This window comes from Calliphora vicina, chromosome 3, assembly GCF_958450345.1.
Source record: "Calliphora vicina chromosome 3, idCalVici1.1, whole genome shotgun sequence".
NCBI lineage: Eukaryota > Metazoa > Arthropoda > Insecta > Diptera > Calliphoridae > Calliphora > Calliphora vicina.
Window position 1 is genome coordinate 36,055,850 of NC_088782.1, and position 21,623 is coordinate 36,077,472.

The window sequence follows — 21,623 nt, forward strand, 5'->3', positions numbered from 1 at the left end:
CAGAATTCAAAAATATTTACACAAAAAATAGGTTAAATGTTTTTTGTCTCTCCTGTCAAATTTTAAAATATGGACTTAGAGCCTTTGTATGTTTATCCAGCGATATTTCAAGAAATATTAAAATACAATTTAATTTTTGCTTAAAATTTATCTATATTTACTTGTATATGAGTTACTGGATTCGTAGGATACCATAAACCTATTGCAGGTATGAAAAAAAAGTTTACTTTTTTAACGGCGGATTAAAAACTCCAGTTTCAAATTTTTTTAAAAAAAATTTTAAACAAATTTCAGAATTTATTGATCATCACATTGAGATTTACTGAGATTATAATAGGGAATACAAATTTAAAAAATTATGTCATAATTTTACCCCATAAAGTTTTTCCGTACCTGTCAATACCCCATAAAGTTTTTCCGTACCTGCGATTTAAATTTTGCGATTTTCTGGAAAAACTAATTTTTTGGCCATATTTTCGCGATTGATACCAATTTCCTTACTGTTATGAACAGTGTTGCCAGGAGCTGGCGAAAAAAGAAGCTATATTGGCTTCAAAAAAAGGCCAGAAAAAGCTAAACCGCTTTAGAAAAAAAGCCAAAAAAAAGCTAAAATATTATAAATTAAGAATTTTGGTTTATATTTATTTTTAAATAAAAAATTAGAAAATATGTTCATAAAATTCATCTACTTTACTTAAAGGAAGTACTAAAAAGTTAAATACTAGATTAACCATGTCAGAAAATGGACATTGTTGGTTCTATATTTGTCCATTTGTAGTTTAATATATTCTGCCCCTGAGCCTTAAGCTTCGTAATTTTATTAGCACTTTAATTTTTCACTATCAATATGACATAATATATTTTTTTTGGTTTTACTACTTTATAATCAACGGGAAAAAAATTGATTTTGCGTAGAGTTTTCATATGGTAATCTTTGTCGCAATTGCTCAATTAGTTTAATTTGTCGTATTATTTTTGTCATAATCTTCACTAATTAAAACATTCTTTATTTTATCTCTCATTCATCAAATTAGTATGAAAAATGTGTCAAAAACATTAAACAATTTTCAATTGGCGACGATAATGGATCAAATGCCTTGAATTTTAAATCAGAAAACAGCAAATGATTTATTTACTTTTTGTACTTTGTGCAATACTGGTTTTATGGTACGCCAAATTATAATCAGTGTATTAATTACTTAAAAGTTTGGCTTTTTAGAATTGCTAGTTTGACGAAATTAAAACAAAATGGGTTTTAACTGGAATCATAGATCCAAAAGACGTTTAACGGCTATTGTGGGGCTCTTGTCCATTATATAATGATGAATATAATGTGTAATAACAATTTTGTCTTGAAAGAGAATTTGCTAGACATTTAAGCTTTCAGATATAAAATACTCTATTTCATTTTGAACCACTTGATATTGGCAATTGTTATTTGTTCTTTTAATACTGCACAATTCTTGAGTATGTTGAAAAGCTAAATGAAAATCAGTAATGAATTAAAATGAAAATGGTTCACAAATATAAATTTAGCCTTTTTATTTACTCTTTAGTCTCGAAATTTTTAGCCTTTTTTAATTTCAAAAAAGGCTATTTTGAAATTAAGAAAAGGCTAGAAAAAAGCCACGAAGCTAAAACCAAAATTTCGAGGCTAAAGAGTAAATAAAAAGGCTAAATTTAGCCTCAAAAAGGCTAAACTGGCAACACTGGTTATGAATTTTAAGTAAGTCCTATACAGAATCTTATAAGTCAGATAATTCTAATTATGCTCTGAAAGTTTTACTAACATCGGAAAACGTTGACCTTTAAATCGTGAAGGCCAAAAGCCAATTTTTTCAATATTTGGAATTTCTAATTGAAATATGGCGAAATGTTATTTTTTGGGCCGATTTTAATGAAACTTGATAAAACTATACACTAAAGTCCAATTAAAGGCCACCCTAATACATATATACTAACAGAAAAACAACGTAGTGTGTCTATGTTATAAAAAGGGTTTGTGGTAAAGCAAAATGGGAAAAATTCAAGTAACGACCTTAATAATCCATTGATCGTTAAAACTCGCAGCTGGTAAGTAAAAATGAACCGACTCATTCAGATGTGTAGTAAATAAACAGGTAATAAATAAGACATTATTCAAGTAATGCGGACAGTATGTAGTAGTCGTTGAAAAGTATGTTATTCAGTAATTTCTAGTCATTCCCACTCCTGAAATTTTTATTTATAAAGTGGCCTCTGAACCTAAATATTACATTTATCAACTATTTAATTGTATTAAGAAACATAATTTGTGGCCCAATTTTCAACTGCAAACCCTTTACTCCCAAACAATTCCTGTTTTCATTTGTTTTTCCTGTACACCCTCATTTATTTTTTGGGTGCAAAAGTTGCCTTTATTTCGATAGCGTTCCAAGTACCGGTAGGGAAATATAATAAGACAAAAATATAACAAAAAAAAAAAAACGACAGGCAGAAAAACAAAAAAAAATATCACAACTATCTTAAATGTATAATTCTTACTTGATATGATGACTTTTGTTTGTAGCTGTAGCCTAGTTGCAACTGAAAATTGCATTGCAAGGGTAAAATACTTACTTAAATACTAAAAAGTTCAGACAAAATTCACGTAATGAAGTGTACTCGTTTGGAAATGTCGCAACCAAAATACAAGACAACACAAATGAAATAGAAAAAAAAAACAAATGAATACATACACTGAAAACGAAAAATATTTATCTGTAAAGTAGTAGGCAGTGAGACAAACAGACAGGAAAACCGGACGGACAATTTAGTTGCTGTTGTATAGCTAGTAGTAGTGCAAGTTGTGGGGATTTTCACAATAGACAAACTGTTATGTCGAAATTTACAACACATTTAGTTGGTGTGCTCCTTCAACGTCATCCAAAAAATTTTGGGGGGGCTTTATATTTTTGAGGGAATATTTTTAGTTTGAAATGAAGTTTGTTAACTTGGAATACTTAGAGTTGCTATAGAGTATTAAGAAATAGAGTTTTTAGTGAAAAAGACTGGAAAAAGCTTTATATACCCACCATCTAAAAATATGTGATTTATATTGATTTTGTTATTCCGAGCAATATCGGTGCATGATTTCACATAGCCTTTACACAAATGTCCCAATGGAATACTATTTGAGCAGTCATAAATATGTTTTTTAATTCCAATACTGATGAAATTTTACACAAATTAGCCCTAGGAACACTGAAATTATATTGCTAAATATGGCAAAAATCGGGCCACATTTGCCCCTAGTGCCTATATAAGGTCCCCCTCAGAAAATGACTTGAACAATAATAATTGTCTTATAATAATTAATATCGTGATGAAATTGGACATAAACAATTATAGATGAACCTTAATCTTTCCACCAACTTTTGTGAGGTTCAGTCCATAACTGATCCTACCCCCTATATAATCCCTATATCAGAAAAAAATTTATTGTCACTTCTTGTTTATTTTGGCGAAAAATGCTTTTTAAAGGCTTTCTTGTGAACAAGTTTTTTAAAAGATTTTTTGTGGAAATGTTTATTTTTCCTTTAGTTTTGAAAATTCTTTTAGTGAAGAAATATTTTTTTTGCTGAAAATAGCATTCACAGAAACGTTCTTTTTATTTTTCAAAATGTTTTTTATGAAAAGCTCTATTTGTGAAAAACAAGAGCTTTCTAAAATATATTTGTTGAAAAAGGCTTTTTCTTAAATAATCGTTTTTTTTTAATTTCTGTAAATATTTTTTTTTTCAATTCATTTGTTATTATTTTTGAATTCCATAAATTCCTTTTCAAGTTATATTTAAATTTAATAGATAAAAGTCTCAGGATTGTCTATATATATTACAGTTTTTAAGCAAAAACCAATTTTAGTTCACCGTAGCGGATGATTTATATTAATTTAGAGGTATCTTTAAAAAATCTGTTATAACTTGAGATGTAAATTACATTTTAAGAAAATTTAAACGGATTTAAAAAGCCAGAACAACAGTTTAAGAAATATTAAAGAGATATTTATTAACAAAATTAATATTTTAAAAAAATGTATCGGAGTTTCACTAAATAGTTAAATTTAAAATTGTCTCAAATAACTTACATACACGATTCATACATCAATATCTCCGAAATTCTTCCGGCTCGGTCGCTATTTAAAATCGAGAAAATCGGTCCACAAATAGCTGAGATATAAGGAAAAAACTAGGACAACCTAAATTTTTGACCTATATCTGGATTACTAAGTCATTAATATAGATATTGCAAAGACCTTTGCAAGGACGTATATAAGACCATAATAAGTTGGACATACAATGGGTCAAAATCGGAAAAAAATATTTTTTAACCCGAATTTTTTTTTCATCAAAATTTTTTTTTTGTCATAAATTATTTTTCCAAAAAAATGAAATTTAAAAAAAAAATTTTGAAAAAACTTTTTTTAAAAAAAATTAAAAAACAATTTGAAAAAAAAAATTTTTTTAAAAAAATTTTAAAACATTAAAAAAAAATATTTTTAAGTATAATTTGGTGAAGGGTATATAAGATTCGGCACAGCCGAATATACCTCTCTTACTTGTTTTATTTAAAAACAAGTTCTAAACGTTTTTAATTTTGTTTATATTTTTTTCATTCCTCTGTCATTATTTTGTTTAAATTTAAACATTCTCATTTACTTTACCATTATTTCTGGATTCTATAAACACGTTTTAAAGATATACTTTAATTTGTGTTATAAAAATCTCTTGATTTAATCATATATTAATGATTTTAAACAAAAACTAATTTTAGTTTACCCTGGCGTATGATTAATATTAATTGGAGGCATATTTACAAAATGTTTTATAACTTAAGAACTAAATTACATTTTAAGAAAATGTAAACGAATTTAAATAGCCAGAACAACAGGTTAAAAAACGGCGCTAAGATAATGACCTTTGTTATGAGCTCATAAAATCTGGCCAGACCAAGACATGGAATCTATACCGAACGCAGAAAATCACCCAGAATATGCGTAATATTCCATCATGACAACTCTCGGCCACATGTTGCAATACCTATTAATAAGTATTTAGAATGAAGTGATTGAAGTTTTGCCTCGCCCGCTTTATAAGCTTGAACGTGCCCCGTCCTACTACTATTTTATTCGATCGATGCAGAATGCTCTCTCTGTGTTAATTACTCCTTGGCCTCAAGGGATGACCAGTTTTTTTTTTATTTGGAATCCATATGTTTCCAGAAAGGTAAAAAAACATCATAGCTACCAATGGCCAATACTATGAGTAAATTTCAGTGACAGTAAATAACTGTTATCCAGAAAATTTAAATTCAAAACCTCCCTATGTTAGAGTCAACGGAGACCTATACTGTTATATACCAATAGATTCGTATTGACTCTTTCAGAATGTATTGTGATATGTATTAAAAAAATTATCCCAACTCCACAGTTAACAGTTATTTTTCAACTCAAAAATAAAAGTTCACATGACAATCTTAAAAAAAAAACTCATTTGAGGAGTTTTATTTTTTCCCTCATAAAATAAAAGTCATTTGAGGAGTTTTATTTTTTCCGTAAGAAAATATAACTCTTTTCGTTTATTTTCTACTTTTTTCAGAATCTTTCTTTATTGAGTCTATCTGATATAATGTTTGTAGTAATTTGTTTAAGAAACAAATAAAACTCCTTAAATGAGTTCTTTATGAAGGCTATTTAAAACTCTTTTTTTGAGATAAATTAATGGCATTATTTATGACAATTTTTGTTTTCAAATACCGAAATTAATAAAAAGAGGAATATGTTTTGTAAAAAAAAAATTTTTTTAGAAATTACCCACTATGAAGTAACTTACCGTGTGAAAGTAATGAAAAAATTAACGTATTTCTGCAGCATATAGGGCTATACAATTATGGAGCTTTTTCGAGGATCGGTGCTTTGGGTTTTTAGAAAATTTTACTCAAACCAAATTTTTTTTTTTAAATTTGGAAGAAAATTTTTTTCTATAAAAGAAAAATATTGGGACTTTAACTGTTGGCAAGTTGAATTTATTTTATTCATAATTTTATTGAAAATAAAGCTGATTATTTAATAAAACTTTCGAGTCTCCGTCATATCTTAAATGTACTTGCAACTAATTATATTTGCTATCAATCCATAATTAATCTGTTTTTTCTGTGTTTCTATTAAGTTTTAATATCCAAAAATTTCAAAACCAATTCTACTTCAACTATAGCCATCGTAGGGCATTGCTAAAATGTGATTACAATGACAGGCGAAAACAGACCAAAAAAATAATAAAAAATTGTAGATCCTTGAACAAAACGTATTGTTAAATATCAAGCAAATTGGTTTGTTATAAAAGTTCCTTATCCTCTTTGCAAGAAGTAATAGATTTTGTTGTTTTAATAACAAAAAGAAAAGGATATAATTTTAGACAACTTCTCGTTTGTTTGAGTGTTGATATTGTGTATCCACGTCTTGTAGTCAGTTGAAAATGTTGGAAACGTAAAACGACAACAAAAAAATGCATTTTTGGGCCTACGTAAGTTTAAATGTAGAAATGTAAAATATATATACGAAATAATACACTCAAAGAAATATAACACACAATAAAAATGAAAGTTAAGCTTTAGAACAAAATCACTAGCAGATGAATTTAATTTGAGCATGAATGACAGTAGACATACTTCTTTATGTTTTAAAAGAAATGGTAAAATTTATCTAAATAACATTTTTCGGTTATGTGTGAAATATTAATCTTGATTTGAACTTTTCGAAATATCGAATAATATATGACTTATCTAGCAGTTCACCAATATTTTCTGAGTGTATCTTTTTAACACAAATGTTTCAAAATATACATATTAATGTACAGACATACATACATTTTTGTTGCCTGTGATTCAGGGTGACATTTTGGTGATTTAAATGCAAATTTATGAAAAAACATATTTAAAGTAATAAAAATTGTCTGGAATTTTTAACAACAAAAAGTACAAAAAAATAAAATGTTGTATATCACTACAATTACAATGTAAATAATTGGAAATTTTTCAAACGTTTAAAACTAATGACTAAATTTTAAAAGCGTTATTATATAGTCTCTTTTATATTGAAATTTGTATTGTTAAAGAGAAAATATTATTGAACGTTTTAATTAGCTACTATATTAAAAACAAATGCATTTCTCGATAAATGCTTTATTAAATATTTAAGTTTATGAGAACTTTATCCGTAAAAATTAATTTGTGAATTTTTAAAATGTAATTTCCTAAGAATTTTTCGATTGACGAAAAAAAATTGGGTATCAAAAGCTCTGTAAATTGCACAAAAATTTATAAATTAAAATCTATGGATATGGTTATGGTAGTGGTTCTGTGTGGTTTTTTTTTCTTTGTATTGCAAATAATTGATATTTGATTGTCATGTGTCCCCAAATATTCTTTGTTGATTGCAATGTTTGGTATTGAAAATGGAGAAATTGTAAATAAAATCCATATTCGAAAATATCTTGTTCAGTATAAAATACGACGTGAATAATCCGTATGTATATAAACATCTAAGCAAATCTGGTCATAACTCCAAATTATTAGTATGAAATTAATAGATTACACTATACAACAAAATCATATTTTTTTTCCAAAATAACAAGGTCCGACCAACAAATTTTGATAGAGGAGCCAAAAAAAATAGACACGTGCATCAGCGTTTTGAAAGTTTACATCTGAATCCATGGACAATATGACACCCCATTAAGTGAAATTATGTCCATGGATATTATGTCATTTTGGAAGTGTCATAATGTCCATGGACACTATGTCACTTTGCTTATGGATATTATGACACTTTTGAAAGTGTCATAATGTCCAAATTTTGTTCAGAAAAACTAATTTTTATAAAATTTTTCATCCTAGTAACAGTTTATATTTTCATATATTAGAAAACTTCATGTAGCGAAGCCGCCTGCCGCGTTCCATGGAGGAGAAAGCCCCTAAAAGCGGCCACAGGCCGCCAATAAGAAATACCTTTTTCTGCGATACAGAATAGTTGCTCGCCATGCTACTGAGTGCAAAAAACTTGTCTTTGTAAATAAAGTTTTTCTGTGTGGCGGCCTACGGCCGCTCTTAGGGACTTTCTTCTCCATAGAAAGCGGCAGGCGGCTTCGCTAAATAAAGCCTTTCTTGTAAATAAATTATTAAAAAGTATTTTTTTGAAGTGAAAGTTCTTAAATTTTTTATTGAACTCTCTTTTTTTGTCAAATTTATTCCAAAATTCATATGTATTTATATTTTACATTACCCATTTTAACACTTTTACTTTTTTAAACTTTAAATTTATGACGTCTGAACTCCACAAAATTCAGATGACAGATAACTAAGAATCTCAGCTATCGTCTTATTACTACTTTAAATTTACAACGGTAAATTAGATAGAAGTTAAATTAAAACATAAATACTTAAATTATTTTTTAAATATCATGGACATTATGTCACTCCAAAAGTGTCATAATGTCCATGGACTTTACGACACATTACACATGGACATTAAGACACTACCAAAATGACATAATGTCCATGGACATTATGTCAATGGACACTGTGACATGCCACCTGTTAAAATTTCCCAACTCTGTGCACATTCTTATTGTTAATCGGCATAAGAAACCATGTGATCCTTACATTTTAGGTATAAAATGTGTGCAGCAAATTTATGTAAAATATTACGGAGAACATTTTTGTAGAATATGTCAACCCTCTAAATCCTCAAGGCATGGTTTTCATGCTAAATTTTTGGTTACTTTAAAATAAAATTTTTAATAAATGCGAAAATAACCCTAGGCTCTCTTTTGTTATATCTTATTTCTGACTTTCTGGTTGAATTTTCCATTTAGGTGTATTCAAGGACTTATAGTAAAATTTCACGAGTAATATTTTTGTGGAACATTTTAACCCCTTAAATCCCTGTTTTAATGGTGTTTTATGCTCTTTTTAAAAGAAGGACAAAAAAGACTCATGCCTTGAGGATTTTGAGGGTTAAAATATTCTACAAAAATGCTCTCCGTAACATTTTACATAAATTTGCTAAAAACATTTCATACCTAAAATGTAAGGATCACATGGTTCCTTATGCCGATTAACAATAAGAATTTGCTAGAGTTGGGAAACTTTAACCCCCCTCAATTGAAATTCAGATGTAAACTTTCAAAACGCCCATACACGTTTCTTTTTTTTTGTCTCCTCTATCAAAATTTATTGGTGGGACCTAGGGTTCCTAATTTCCCGGACTTTTTTCATTCCCGGGAGGAAATTAAAAAATGGTTTCATTTCCGGGAATTATCGGGAATTTTTATATCCTACACAACCATAGTGAGGAGGGTATAATGCGTTTGAGCAGATGTTTGTAACGCCCAAAAATATTAGTCTAACACCCACCTTAAAGTATACCGATCGACTTAGAATCACTTTCTGAGTCGATTAAACGATGTCCGTCCGTCCGTCTTGTCGGCTGTCCATGTAAACCTTGTGCGCAGAGTACAGGTCGCAATTTTGAAGATATTGCGATGAAATTTGGTACATATTATTTTTTCGGCTCAAGGACCAAGCCTATTGAAATCGGTCCATAATTTCACCTAGCCCCCATACAAATGTCCTCCCGAAATTGGACTTTATCGGTCATAAATGTTTAATTTATATATGTATCTCCACAAAATCCGCTCCAAATAAGTTTTATATAAACAAAATTCATGTCACCAAATTTTGTTACGATCGGTCCATAATTAGTCACAGCTCTCATATAGACCCGCTTCCGAAAATCACTTTAACGTGCATAAATCGCTTAAAAATGTTGGTATACACACAAAAACTTTAATATAGACATAAATCACACGACCTAATTTCATGGTGATCGGTCCATAATTGGTCATAGCCCCCATATAAGGCCCACTTCCGAAAATAACTCAAAAATATAAATTATTGAAATTTTAAAAGAAAAATGTTTTTGCTCTTTTACTTAGTGTTATTATATGGTCGGGCATGACCGATCATACTTTCTTACTTGTTTAATACTAGATTAAACCAAAAACCAGAAAATTGTTTTCGAATAAATTGACTTATAATTGTACCAGGGTTTTAAAAGAAGTATAAAATAACTATATTTGGTTGTACGATGTTGGTCCAGTCTTTATAAGGGTTTCTAATTTAATAGTGGCATTTTATCGGTATTATCACAGTCGTAGTTTTAAAAATTTGAACCACTATTCTTGTTATTTTCTCTAAATATGAATAATATTCATTGAATATTCCTAAAAGTTGTAATGTTAAGCATCTTAATAATTCCTTTAACAGCATAAACTTTAAATTAAATTCATTTAATTTAATTATTAGATCAGTTGAAGTTCTGTGATACTAGAATTGTGTTTGACTTATAGTACATGTTGTGTTGTAATGATCATGATAAAAATATAGAAGGTAGTTTCAATCAAAATTTTTTTTTCAAATAAGGTTTTTTGAAGTTTCCTTATTTTGTGAGCATTATAAGAGGCGTTGCCACATTCCTAAAAATGATTTTTATTTTAGAGAAATTTTTTACAAAAAATATGTAATTTATAATTTAGTATTTAAATAAAAATGTATTAAGTATGTTGTGTTGGAAGTTAATGATTCAATTCCTAACATTCGCTAGATAATTTGGGCTACCTGACAAAGAATTTTCATTAAATTTTAAAAAAAATTAATTTAAACGTTCCAAAAGGCTTAAAAAACTGGTGTTTGGTTTGTATAATCCACCCTCTGACAAGTTTTACATACATCCAGCCACTGTTATCGTTTGTTAGGTAATGTAGGGACTTTAAAAAAATTTACATTTGAATTTTTGCAAAAATATTTGGTATTTTCGCAGTTGGGGAAAATGCAACTCATGTTTGTTAAATCATAAAATAATGTTCACAAATTAGCTTTGAAATATTTGAAAATGAAAATCATACCTTTGATCCCAATTTGATAGTAAATATTTTTTATATTTTTTTTTTAATATTCTTCAAATTATTGAAAATTATGTATTAATTTTTTCACAAACTTCAAAGAATATATGGGAAAATTTTTAATTAATATGGTATTACTATTTTAACGAAAACGTCAAAATCCTTAAGCATGTCAGACGTAGAATTTTAAAAAATAAAGAGAGAATGAAACTACCTTATATTTTTCTACTATGGTAATGATTATTTATTTATTTATTTATTAATTATGTGTCGTGAAGTCCAGTTTTTTAGATAATAAGTTAATTGACAATGTGACAATGGAATTTCGTAAGTTAAACTGTGATATCTAAAGTTTTCAATGAATTATGATAAAATATTTATATGTTTTTGTCCATAGAATTCAACAATAAGGGAAAAAAGAACCCCTGAAGAAGTTTGAAACAAACAAACGAAACGTTGGGAAAATAATAATAAAAATTAAACAACTTTGATTTTTATTTATATCTTTGGTAACAAATGATTGACCATAAATAGCCCGTAAGATTGGAATCTTAAAAACTAAAATTGTCAACATCATTGGTCATAAATAGAAAACTAAAAAAATATTCATTCTTAATAACCAAATGTTTATGCTGTGGCTTGAGTTTAGTGAAAAAATTCGGTTATTTCAACCGCAGTTCTTCTTTGCTAACTGACTATCTGTTGCTAGAACCGAAAAATCTATGGATATAATAGAATGATTCAATTAGCCACAAATTTGGCCATCGAAATGAATCTGAAATTTGTAACTTATAGAAAAAAACTTAGGTACCGTGAAATAGCTCCCAAATGAAATAACTCCCAACGAAATAACTCCCTATGAAATAAATCCCATCAAAAATGAAATAATTCCCAAACTTGAAAAATGAAATAACTACCAAAGGGTAAAATGAAATTACTACCAATAACACTGTGCATGAAATTGACAATTTTTTTCTGTCAAGAGGGGCACCCAGCGGCTTAAACTAATTCGGGTATGCTGAATTCAGTGGTGCTAACCGTTTTTTAAGGTTAGCTCGTATTTTGAGATATACCGTTATTTCGAAAATGGGGGAGGTTGCACAACATATATTCGCGTAACTCAAAAGCGGTTTAGTTTATTGAATAAACTGAAAAAACTAAATTCCGCAACGAAATTACCTTCAAGTAAAGCTTAACATGTTTATAATCTTTTAATAATTTTTTTGGAATAAAAAATAATTTTTTAGAAAAATTTCGAAATTTTTGGTTTTTAAAACGGCATTAAAAATTGAAATGCATATACGCTCTTAATTTTTTTTAACATTTAGAAAATGAAGCTCCAAATAAAACAAGCTCTAAATAATTAAAATCTATCCACAACTTTTCATTTTATTCAGAAAAAATAATACAAATATCCCCAAATATTTTATCAAAGTACATAAGTCGTAGTAATTAGCTACATCGTGCAGTGCACAGTGGTATAGAAAAAAGAGGGAAATAAATCTAAACCCTTAGTCTGATTTTAATGAAATTTGACATGTGCAAAGACGTAGTGTTGTCGAGTTTAAGGTTTGAATTTTAACCGAATGAGTCCACCAGAGGTGCGGCCAGGGGTCCAAAAGTAGGACCCGGGTATGATCAATTTTTAAAACGATCCTATTTCTTCGTTCGTGTTCCGATTTCAAAAAACTTACACATGTAGAATCACCTCATCGAGCACTACAAAAAACTATCTCGCATAGCTTAGGAGATATTCGCATTTGAAAATTAAATTATCAACATTTTCACCCACAATACTCCAGTTTTTTGATAAAAGCGGGTACAAATATTTCCCGATTTGCTCCTTTTTTCTTTTATTGGACTAACTACAAATGTATATGTCAAACAAAAAAAGAATTGTTTACAAATCGTCACTGACTCCAAAGTTAAATGCATTTGAATTTAAAAATTAAGAGCGTATATGCATTTTCCAGTTTTTAATGCCGTTTTAAAAACAAAAAATTTCGAAATTTTTCTAAAAAAAAATTTATATTTTTAAAATGACCGCGAAAATTAAAAACCTAAAGGTAATTTTGTTGTATTGCCGGAGTTCGGCCGGTCGCTAAGGTTTTCTCCTCAGGGGTTTATCATCCCAGAGGAGAAAACCTTTGCGCGCGGCCGAAGGCCCGCAATACAAAAAACTTTTCTGAGTGACATTTATGGGTTCTGCTTTTGCAAAGTAGAACCCAACAAAATGAAATAACTCCCAATACAGTGAAATAACTGCTAATTGCCAAAATAAAATGAAATAAAACCCAACAAAAATTTCATTGGGAGTTATTGCATTATGAAATAACTCCCAACAAAAAATTATGAAATAACTCCCTATGCGTTAGGAGTTGTTTCATAATGAAATAAGTCCTAAGTTGTATGACAAATTTGTTGGGTGTTATTTCATCTTTTCGTGGGGAGTTATTTCATTTGGGAGTTATTTCACGGTATCGAAAACTTATGAAGAAATTCCAGACAAACACTTCCCGAAAATTAACAAATAAATATTCCCGCGTAGGAACCCTAGTCGGACCTTGTAATTTTGACCTTGTTTATTGTTACAGTGCAGTATTATTAAATTTCAGTTAACAGTTATTCAGGATTCTAAAGAAATTTAAATTAAGATTTAAATCTAATACTTTGCAAAAACTCCAAGTTAATATATTTCAACGTTCCTGCCACAATACCAAGAATAAGAGAGCCTTGAACCCAACAGAAGTTAAAACAATTTAATGTTTATTTTCCACCTTAAAAATTTTACTACTTATTAATGGCTTTGTGTTGTTTTTGTTGTTATTGTTTCATTGCATTTCATTATACATAAATATATTTCTTTATAAATTCATATTTCCGACCTTGTAAAATTTTTGTTTATTACAAACAAAGTATGTATTCGAAGAAATGGCGAGGAAAAACAACATTAATATTTCAATGTAAATGTAATGAATTTTGCAGTGCAAGTGTAACATGCATAAACATATTTTAAATGCAAATATGCAACGTTCTTTCTGTTTTTTTTTTGCTTTTCTTTAGTTGTTTTTAATTCTTATTTCATGCATATTTCTCTTCATTCGCAGACATTTATGCAACCTTTGCAACATTTAGAGGGTTGCAATGTTATTGGGTTTAATTATTTATTTTTTTTTTGCTGTGTGCTTTATGTATCCGTATGGTCTTGACTTTGAATATTATGCTGAATTTTTTGTTGTTGTATCATTTCAATATACATAAGTACATACGTATGCCACCAAATGTGTGTAATATTAGTTTGTTGCCACATGTTACGTGTGTTACATAATTTGTTCTGTTCTGTTCTTTGTTTTTTTTTTTTTTTGTTTGCAGTTTTTACTTCATTTTGAAATGTAGACGCATTTACTACTTTGAAATAAATAAATGTTGCAGTTTGTTTCGCATACTTTTTAACAACCATATGGTCGTTTTCCTATTTATTTCTTCTTTTAGTTTTTTTTTTTGTTTTGTTTTATTTTGTATTATTTGCACATTTTGGTTTCATTTTTGTCTGTCAGTCGTTTTGGTTTCTAGTGAGTTTTGTTGCAGTTCTTGTTGTTGTTTTTGGCAAATTGCCTGTTTGTCAGATTTATCCACATTGATATTTGCAGACGTGTTTATAACACATTCGTATGCGTTATTTAGTAAAATACGAGTTATTTTGCACACATTAATACCTGTGATTCTTTCCTACCTAGACATTTTTGTATGACGAAACTTTATTTTTCATTTTTGTTAGTATTTGCTGAAAATTTACTACGAATATACTGTGTATAAAGTGAGTATGTGCTGACACTGCAAGCTATTTGAATATCGAGTATAGCTTCTATCCAAATGTTATACCGTATGTTCCTCTCGTACCCTCGAAGATCCCTCCTTGAATGTTTTGATGACTCCGTCGCACAGTGGGGGTATTTAAGACAAAAGGAAATAAATCTGTGTAGCCAAGTTCATGGACTTTAAACACGAAGGGATAGAGGTGCCACAAGGCCCCAAATTGGGGTACCCCTGGGTATATAGCTTTCATTTATTCTTTTGTAGTTACTAAACATTATAGTGTAAACAACACAGTTTGTTTTAGCTTCGAAAATGTTGAATTTTGTACCAAGGAATTATCATAAATGGGAAGTTTGGCTTTACTTCTCGCATATGGTTTGTGCGGTTCAGAAGTGATGATTTTGACATGGAAGAAAAATATCTCGCGGGCCAGCATGGGATCCTATCTAGTATGTGTTGCTGACATCTGACCACATAATCACAGGTAATCTGATCGTAATATTCCATCATGAAAATGCTTTATAACGAAATGGTTGGGAAGTTTTTACTCACATGCTTTATAGTTCAGACCGTGCCCCATGCGACTACTATTTGTATCGATCAAAGCAGAACGATCTTATTGTTGTTATCAAATTAAGGGCTAAGAATGAAACCCAAATGAAACACTAATATTCCCTTATCAAATACCAGCACAGTATAACTGCAATACTCTTCATACTTTTTGGTAAAACAAAAAATATAAAATAAAAAACAAGAAATCACAGCAAAAAGAATAAAAAAAAACTAAAAACAAGGTAAACTTTTTATATTAAAAACAGGAAAATTTGTTAAATGTTAAAACAAATCGTCAACTTCAAAATGAAGTTGTTTTGTACACAAATGTACGTGATGTAGCAACATAAATACACAACAAATACATTTCAAATGTATAAATATCGTGAGTATTTCCACAACGACACAATCAAACACAACAACTTTTTTTAAAATACAAAAAAAATCTGAAAGAAGAGAACAACAACAAAACATACATAATAATAAATAAATAAATGAATGAAAATAATTTAATTTTATGTTGCATGTAAACATACTTGTAAATGTTTATTTGATTAAAAGTTGTGTACGAACTAACTCCCCAAAAATTTTTACCAAAGTTAATCGCAACACATGTGTACAAAAGGAAATATACAATCTATAGACATAGAACAGAGGGTGTATTTGTATGCTAAATAGTAAAGTATTAATAGTAAGAAGCCTTGATAGAATGTTGGTTTGTAAATAAAAGGATATATAAGTAGATATATAGCTATAACAGCGAAACTACTTCTCTATAAATATAATTTCTGATAAAAAAAGTTTAGAATTTTCAAAAGTTATCAGCAGTTTCTACTTTATTGGAATTGAATGATTTTCTAAAGCAAAGTAATAAATTCAAATTAGCTATTTTTAATAACTCCTTAATATTAATAAAACTAGACGTTTTAAAGAACGATTTATTTAAACTTCTTTGACAAAACTAACTTATCTCAGCAACAAATTACGAAGGAATTCAAGTGATGAGAACGTGATTCAATTTAAGTGAAACATGCATGATTTTTACATTAGCGTGTTATTGAAGATCATGTGATTATTCGCTATTGTAATATACGGCTCTTCATTTGAATAATTGCTTACAGATAATGAAAGTTCGATGAATTGTCTACGTTTTTTTCATTGGTTAAACACATTTTTTATTATATATATGTATATTGCTGAAGACATTTTAAAAGATTTTCCAAAAAAGTCAAATGTATAATGAATTTTAATAACTAAATTAAAAAATAAAACTATATTTCATTTCATCTTTATTTCTATATTAAATCTAACAATAACCCCCAGTAACACGAAGTCTGGTTATGTTTTAACTAGTAGTTATACTGACAGTTTTCATACAAAAATAATTTTAACCGTTAGTATAACTATTAGTTAGCACCTAACCAGACTTCGTGTTAATGGGGGTAAGGGTGTTATTGTTCGGCACCATCAATATGTGAAAACAAAATATTTGTCTGTTATATGGGTTATATTTGGGATAGGGTTAATTTTAGACCGATCCTCACAAAAGTTGGTAAAAATATTTATGTTCATATAGAACTTGTTTATGACAAATTTCATGATGATATTAATTGTTGTAAGACAATTATGAATGATCAATTCATTTTATTGTATCGAAAAATGTTTCCGGATTCTCGCCATATTTTACAACATAATTTTAGAGCACATAAAAGTAATTTGTTCAAACTTTTATCAGAATTTCCACACAATAAACAAACAGAGAATTTCCGTGGAAAAGTTCAGCCAGCTAGCTGCTTTCGGTTGGTCACCATCGTCTTATAATCTTATGAGGACTCAGAATATATAAACATTTTAGTTCTACGACAAATGTTTCAAAATGTTACAAACGGAATAGATTAAAATCAATATACCATGTCAATTATGGTGGGTATAAAAATAATTTAATCTGAAATAATTTTAAATAAATCAGTATTGACGAATTTATTCGAATTTATGAAGGCATTTAAAATGAACTGTAATGTATTATTGCTTAAGAATTCGTGAAAATGAAATTCACTTTGAATTACTTTCATATTTTTTTTGCTGGGATGTTAAATGGACTCGAATTAAATTTGATGTGACGTATACTTGATATTTAATTCAATGATCAATACGCCACTTATGTTCATATATTTGAATAACATTGGTGCTAGTTAATCCTTTTCGAGTCTGGATTTATATATATTCTGTACAGTGTTGTCAGTTTAGCCTTTTTGAGGCTAAATTTAGCCTTTTTATTTACTCTTTAGCCTCGAAATTTTGGTTTTAGCTTCGTGGCTTTTTTCTAGCCTTTTCTTAATTTTAAAATAGCCTTTTTTGAAATTAAAAAAGTCTAAAAATTTCGAGACTAAAGAGTAAATAAAAAGGCTAAATTTATATTTGTGAACCATTTTCATTTTAATTCATTACTGATTTTCATTTAGCTTTTCAACATACTCAAGAATTGTGCAGTATTAAAAGAACAAATAACAATTGCCAATATCAAGTGGTTCAAAATGAAATAGAGTATTTTATATCTGAAAGCTTAAATGTCTAGCAAATTCTCTTTCAAGACAAAATTGTTATTACACATTATATTCATCATTATATAATGGACAAGAGCCCCACAAACTCTTGAAGGCTTGTGATACTCGATGGCGATCAATAGCCGTTAAACGTCTTGTGGATCTATGCTTCGAGTTAAAACCCATTTTGTTTTAATTTCATCAAACCAGCAATTCTAAAAAGCCAAACTTTTAAGTAATTAATACACTGATTATAATTTGACGTACCATCTTTTTTTAAAACCAGTATTGCACAAAGTACAAAAAGTAAATAAATCATTTGCTGTTTTCTGATTTAAAATTCAAGGAATTTGATCCATTATCGTCGCCAATTGAAAATTGTTTAATGTTTTTGACACATTTTTCATACTAGTTTGATGAATGAGAGATAAAATAAAGAACGTTTTAATTAGTGAAGATTATGACAAAAATAATACGACAAATTAAACTAATTGAGCAATTGCGACAAAGATTACCATATGAAAACTCTACGCAAAATCAATTTTTTTCCCGTTGATAATAAAGTAGTAAAACCAAAAAAAATATATTATGTCATATTGATAGTGAAAAATTAAAGTGCTAATAAAATTACGAAGCTTAAGGCTCAGGGGCAGAATATATTAAACTACAAACGGACAAATATAGAACCAACAATGTCCATTTTCTGACATGGTTGATCTAGTATTTAACTTTTTAGTACTTCCTTTAAGTAAAGCAGATGAATTTTATGAACATATTTTCTAATTTTTTATTTAAAAAGAAATATAAACCAAAATTCTTAATTTATAATATTTTAGTTTTTTTTTGGCTTTTTTTCTAAAGCGGTTTAGCTTTTTCTGGCCTTTTTTTGAAGCCAATATAGCTTCTTTTTTCCAGCTCCTGGCAACACTGGTGAATATATTTGAATAACATTGGTGCTAGTTAATCCTTTTCGAGTCTGGATTTATATATATTATATATGTTGAAATCAACTTTCCGTTGCCCCCAAATAACTCACATGAAAACTCATGATTCATACATCAATATATCCGCTATAGACCTGGGGTCTAATTACTGCTTTCGATATCGAATGAACTATCGAACAAAAATAAAATACGATACCTATCGAGTTGCTGCATGATGACATTCGATTGCTATCGAATCGAGTTTTAATACTAATTGTAAAAGATTTTATTAAATTTGTAAAAGAGTCGTAACATATGTTTACATAAAATATAAACAAAACAAAATACAAGTAATGTAAGTAGAAATTAGAAGTTTTGCAATTTTAAATAAAAACTATGAATTTTATAGAAAATGGATCAACAAATATTGATGCTTTCATATTTATCTTCGTCGGAGTCAGAAGATGAATATGGTTTGACGAGTATTAGGAAACAATTGCGGGATAAGAGCGACCTTCTATCATTGTAAGTAAAAAATTTAGTATTTTAAATTAAATAAATTATTGATTATTTTTTTTAGATTTAAACAGCGGTTCAGATTGTCAAAGGAGGCATTTAATTATGTCTTATCGCAACTTAATTTTTCAGGCACATGTTAACGGCAGTGCCACCAATGTTGCAGTTGGCCGCAACACTTTTGCTTCTTGGTAGTGGCTCTTTTCAATATGCAGTTGGTAATGATTACCTCATTGGTATGTCCCAAAGCACGATTAGCAAAATGGTCACAAAGGTGGACAATTAAATAGAGGTAAAGCTATGTCCAAATTTTATAAAATTTGATCCAGAGCTAAGATCCCTGGAGATTTGTATTTATTAGTGATTCATTTTTATTTATTGAATGTTGTATTCGTCTTTATTCAGTTATAGGCTGCATAGGTGGCACTCACATAGGTCTTCAAAATCCTTCCGATAACGAGCACATGTTTTTTAATAGAAAAGGTTTTCACAGCCTAAATTCTATGCTGGTAAGTTTCTTAAAAATATGTTGTTTAATTAATTCATATGAAAACTTACATATTAGATTTGTGATCATGAATATAAGCTTCTGGCTATTATTTCCAAGTATGGTGGTGCGGCACACGACTCTTTTGTACGGAAACATTCGAATGAAAGGGATTTGTTGGAGGATCTTTACAACAATAAAAAAATTAAAAATTCGTGGCTTTTGGGTAAGTTAAACGCAAATATTTACGTGTTTTTACACCAGCGCATATTCCTTTGCTTTGATTTTAGGGGACTCCGGTTATCCTTTAGAGCCATGGTGTATAACACCATGTAGGAATCCCGCTGAAGGGTCAATGGAATCTCATTTCAATGAGTTTCACTCAAAAGCTAGATGCATTGTAGAAAGATCTATTGGAATTTTCAAAGCCCGGTGGAAAGTACTTTCTAATGATAAAAGAAGTCGCTACTGCCCCCAAAAAATTGCACTTTTGTCAAATGCGTGTGCAGCTCTACATAATATTTGCATAAAATTCAAAGTGGATTAGTACACTGAAATTAGTGTTACTGAATCTACCCAAATTGAGGTTGATGTAGGAGCTGAAACAAATGTAACGAGAATTGGCAGTAAAATTCGAGACGATCTAAATAGAAAACTATAATTTAATCATTTAACATAAATTGAATTGTTTATTAAAAATAAAAAGAAATTAACACAACCTTGTTATTCATTTAGTTTGCACTTTTGTTAACAGTAACGTAAACATAAACAGTCTCCATGTCTTAAATAATATACGCAAAAGGCACTACGTAAATTATCCTTTTTACGTCTGCTGTTTTAGGATTTCCAGTTCAATTGTTTTTATTTTATATTCAATCTTTTTTATTTTCATATTTTCAGCATGCTCTTTTTTTTATTCTGAGTTTAGAAGCCATGATCATTTGATGCTCTTCAAATTTCGAAATGTTGGATTTTAAAAGTTCCAATTTCGTTGCTACTTTCGTAGAGCATTTAGTTGGTCTTGTTGTTAATTTCAATGTGTTGTCTTCTTCATTTTCCTGTTCACTGTTGACTTCCGCTGCTAAAGTTGTATCCACTAGAGACTCTCATCTGCGTCATTACAATTTTCACTTGTGTTATTAGCTGATCCGAATGAATTTACAGTTGTCATACCATCAACGGCTACCCCAATGCCGGCAGCCTGTAGGATTTGTTCTTCAGCAGAAGACAATGGGATTTCCTAGTAGGGTCCCCCTCCAGTTTTCTTTTTTGATTCTTTGTTGACGGATACCTCCTTCATTACACTGAATTTTTGATCCGTGTAAACCTTTATTACAAAACACATGAACAAAACCTTTAAACAACGAATCATACAGAAACTGTCGTGATACATACCTTACGTCAAAGCTTTGCATTTTTAATTGGTGGGCCAAACGTATTTAAGCGCACAGTAAGTGTTTCCCACAACCTATTTGCAATGGCTCTCCCTTGTCCACAATATGGCAAATTGGTGTGTTCGGACATAAACTCTGCCAATATTTCTTTTTGTTTTAAATTTATATTTTTCACACTTGTCCTGAAATTTTAATAATAATTACACTTCTTTAACAAATTAATAAAACTTACATTTTTCAAAATTTTTTGTTTACCGTTAAAATTAAAAAAACATTTGTTTTGTTTTCGATTGACATTTGGGTATCGAACAATGTTTGCAAAGATAACACTCGATCAATGACTCGCTATCGAAAGCCATCATCTCAAATTTTATTTATTTTTGTTCGATATCGATTGCCGTAATCCCAAAACAACAA

At 29.2% G+C, this 21,623-nt stretch overlaps 1 pseudogene; it reads left to right on the plus strand.

Moving 5' to 3' along the window:
• Window positions 1-19,461: 19,461 nt before the first annotated feature.
• Window positions 19,462-20,473, plus strand: LOC135955397 (putative nuclease HARBI1; annotated as a pseudogene).
• The last annotated feature ends 1,150 nt before the right edge of the window (window positions 20,474-21,623 follow it).